The sequence below is a fragment of the Gorilla gorilla genome, chromosome 5 (assembly GCF_029281585.2).
Source record: "Gorilla gorilla gorilla isolate KB3781 chromosome 5, NHGRI_mGorGor1-v2.1_pri, whole genome shotgun sequence".
Classification (NCBI taxonomy): domain Eukaryota; kingdom Metazoa; phylum Chordata; class Mammalia; order Primates; family Hominidae; genus Gorilla; species Gorilla gorilla.
In genome coordinates, this window is record NC_073229.2 from 161,599,470 (window position 1) to 161,603,797 (window position 4,328).

The following is a 4,328-nucleotide window of genomic DNA, read 5'->3' on the forward strand; positions in this document are numbered from 1 at the left end:
ATCTGGTTTGGGTACATCTTCTAGTGCCCTATTGGTCTGGAGCCAAAAGTTCTTCTCCAGGGTGACCTGGCCCTGGTTTAAGAACTTGGTCATTTATCAGGTGGAACCTATTCTTGTTTCCTGAGGATCCTTACAAATACATCTTCAGTTTCATGTTCATTCAGTCATTTAGTCATCCATTTAACTAATAACCAAGCATTAGGCACTGTGCTATGGACTGGGGATTTAAAAAGGAACAGGGCACAGTTTCTGTCCTACCAGGATTCCGTGCTGGGAGGAAACTTAACAAGCAAGCAAATATTGTAATGGGGTCAATGTTGTACCGGAGTTGTGTGCCAGGTGCTAGGGGAAGGGAAAAAGAAACAAATTCAACTCTCTTTGGCAGTCAAGGTACTTTTCCTGGGGGAGGTACCTTTGGGTGGAGAGTGAGTAGGGTAGGAGTTCTCCAAGTAAGAAAGGCAAAAAAGGATATTCCATTCCTCAGCACTCCTTTCCCCTAAACAAACTTGAAGATCTGAATTCATTCAGTCAAACAGTTGGAGATTCTGGGGAAGTGAGGGACTTGATCCAATATTAACATGTGTTCTTTATGTTGCATGATATGGTCAAAACCCACTTTTTATAGACTGCTCTTGCCTGCATCTATCTCTCTGGCCTGCCTGGGGGGTATAAGCTGATGATGCTTCACAAGCTGAGAGCAATGCTGCAAAGTGGACCAGGGAAGTGCTTGCTTACAGGCTTGCTGCCATACCATGAACCAGGTAACAACTCAAGGATGGGAACTGTGGCTTCAGTGTCTCACTTACCCTACAAATCCCTTTACTATGCCTTAATAAGAACTCGCTGATTTGACTAAGAGTTCCCGATGCTTCACGATTAGAATAAGCCTATTAAAACAACTGAACAATAGTTTACTAAATGATATCTTAGTGGCCTGAAATTGATAATGCATTTTCCGGTTTTGTTTCTCTTAAATTATACAGAAGGCATAAATAAAGTAGACCCAGTGAGAATAAATTGAAAACTGAAGTGAAAAATTTCTTTTCATTTTAGAAGCCCATTTATTTAAAGTACTATGGTTACAAGTAAGAGGTCTAATAACCTAGGGAAAAAATCATGCTAGAAGAGTTAGTAGGTTGTGAATCAGTGGGTTATGAAGAAACTGCTGCTTCCTTTTCAAATAAAGGGATAAATGCCATAACTTATAATATATGTGATTAACTCGGTGTGTTTCATCAAAAGATACAATCATCAGGGTTAAAATAATATACCACATTTTCATCTCACCTGGACATCAAATTGAATTCTTCTTTTCTATTTTATTTTTCTGAGATGGAGTTTCACTCTTGTCCCCCAGGCTGTAGTGCAGTGGCGCAATCTCTGCTCACTGCAACCTCCGCCTCCCAGGTTCAAGCCATTCTCCTGCCTCAGCCTCCCAAGTAACTGGGATTAGAGGCATGCACCACCATGCCCAGCTAATTTTTTTTTTTGTATTTTTAGTAGAGACTGGTCTCACCATGTTGGCCAGGCTGGTCTCAAACTCCTGACCTCAGGTGATCTGCCTGCCTCGGTCTCCTGAATTCTTCTTAAAATCTGTAGTGCAGTAGAACAATCTGTCAAGATGTCATAAAAATTGACTTTAGACCAATTATTCTAAGGGAAGTTGGGCAAGAGTCAGTACCAATCAAGAATGAGAAAACCTTGCCATCTTCTGATACATTCACTGGTTCCAAACACTCTAATGAGATAGCTACACTATGAAGTATTAAGGGACTGCCACTGTTGTAATCTGATGTCTCACTTAAGCTAAGGCAACGGTGAATAATGGATTAAGTAATGGACTCTCATGCATTGTGCCTTTAATGATCTAATCCAATATTTACCACTGCCTTAGCTTAACTGAGACAGCAGATTAATCTCTAACAGTGGCAGTTCCTCAACACTTTATAGTGTAGCTACCTCAGTGAAGTTTTTGGAATCAGTGAATAGCTGTGCCTGCAGGTGGTATGCAAATGTGATAAAGCTAATCTAATAATAACCTGAAAAATAAACCAACTCAGCAAGACTCCCAGGATTTCCTTGAAGAATAATCAGCAACCATCTTAAAGATGGGTGTCTAGCCTACAGGAACATAAAGGTGGCAAAGGGGTTCTCTGGCCCCTAAGAGAAGCAAATAGCATCTTGCAATCTCTCAAGCACACATGAAAGGCTTTGTGATGACAGAGCAAATATGACACTATCATGACCTAAGATTAGAGGACAAAAAAGAGGAAATTTCCCTTATCAACGAGGAAGTGGAGAGTTCATGAGAAGCTAAAGCCTCTAAGAGGTGATGTTTCCTTTAGTTCTTCATACTTGTGGTAGTTCACCCACACCTGTGACCACCCAGTAAGGAAATCTAAGTGAAAGTAACTGGAGTAAGATAAATTTTTTAAAAACTTTTATTTTAGGTTTGGGGGTACATGTGAAGGTTTGTTATGCAGGTACACTCATGTCATGGGAGTTTGTTGTACAGATTATTTCATCACCCAGATATTAAGCCTGGTACCCAATAGTTATTTTTTCTTCTCCTCTCCCTCCTCCCACCCCCCATCCTCAAGTAGACCCCAGTGTCTGTTGTTCCTTTCTTTGTGTTCATGAGTTCTCATCAATTAGCTCCCACTTATAAGTGAGAACATGCTGTATTTGATTTTTTGTTCCTGAATTAGTTTGCTAAGGATAATGGCCTCCAGCTCCATCCACGTTCCCACAGAAGACATGATCTCATTCTTTTTTTGAGCTGCATAGTATTCCATCGTGTACATATACCACATTTTCTTTATTCAACCCATCATTTATGGGCATTTAGGTTGATTCCATGTCTTTGCTACTGTGAACAGTACTGCAATGAATATTCGCATTTATGGTAGAATGATTTATATTCCTCTGGGTATATACCCAGTAATGGGATTGCTGGATCAAATGGTAGTTCTGCTTTTAGCTCTTTGAGGAATTGCCATACTGCTTTTCACAATGGTTGAACTAATTTACACTCCTGCCAACATTGTATAAGTGTTCCCTTTTCTCTGCAACCTCAGCAGCATCTGTTATTTTTTGACTTTTTAGTAATAGCCATTGTGACTGGTTTGAGATTGTGGTTTTGATTTGCATTTCTCATTGTGGTTTTGATTTGCATTTCTCTAATGATCAGTGATATTGAGCTTTTTTTCATATGATTATTAGCCACATGTATGTCTTCTTTTGAGAAGTGTCTGTTCATGTCCTTTGCCCATTTTTTAATGGGGTTGTTTTTCTCTTGAAAATTTGTTTAAGTTCCTTATAGATGCTGGGTATTGGACCTTTGTCAGATGCATAGTTGGCAAATATTTTCTCCCATTCTGTATGTTATCTGTTCACTTTGTTGATAGCTTCTTTTGCTGAGCAGAAGCTCTTAAGTTTAATTAAATCTTATTTGTCAATTTTTTGCTTTTGTTGCTATTGCTTTTGGTGCCTTTGTCATGAAATCTTTGCTCATTCATATGTCCAGGATGGTACTGCCTAGGTTATCTTCCAGGGTTTTTATAGTTTGGGGTTTTACATTTAAGTCTTTAATCCATCATGAGTTGATTTTTGTATATGGTGTGAAGAAGGGGCCCAACCTCAATCTTCTGCACATGGCTAGCCAGTTATCTCAGCACCATCTATTGAATAGAGCCTTTTCCCCATTGCTTGTTTTTGTCAGCTTTGTCAAAGAGCAGACGGTTATAGGTGTGTGGCCTTCTTTCTGGGCTCTCTATTCTGTTCCATTGGTCTATGTGTCTGTTTTTGTACCATGCTCTTTTGGTTACTATAGCCCTGTAGTATAGTTTGAAGTCAGGTAACTTGATGCCTTCAGCTTTGTTCTTTTTGCTAAGGATTGCCTTGGCTGTTTGGGCTCTTTTTTGGTTTCATATCAATTTTAAAGTAGCCTTTTCTAGTTCTATGAAGAATGTTGTTGGTAGTTTGATAGGAATAGCCCTTGAATCTGTAGATTGCTTTGGGCAGTATGATCATTTTAATAATATTGATTCTTCCTATCAATGAGCATGGGCTGTTTTTCCAATTGTTTGTTTCTTCTCTGATTTCTTTGAGTAGTGTTTTGTAATTCTCATTGTAGAGATCTTTCACCTCCCTGGTTAGCTGTATTCCTAGGTAATTTATTATTTCTGTGGCAGTTGTAAAGGGGGTTGCCTTCCTGATTTGGTTCTTGTCTCGGCTGTTGTTGTTGTATAGGAACTAGTAATTTTTGCACATTGATTTTGAATCTGAAACTTTGCTGAAGTTGTTTATCAGCTGGAGGAGCATTTGAG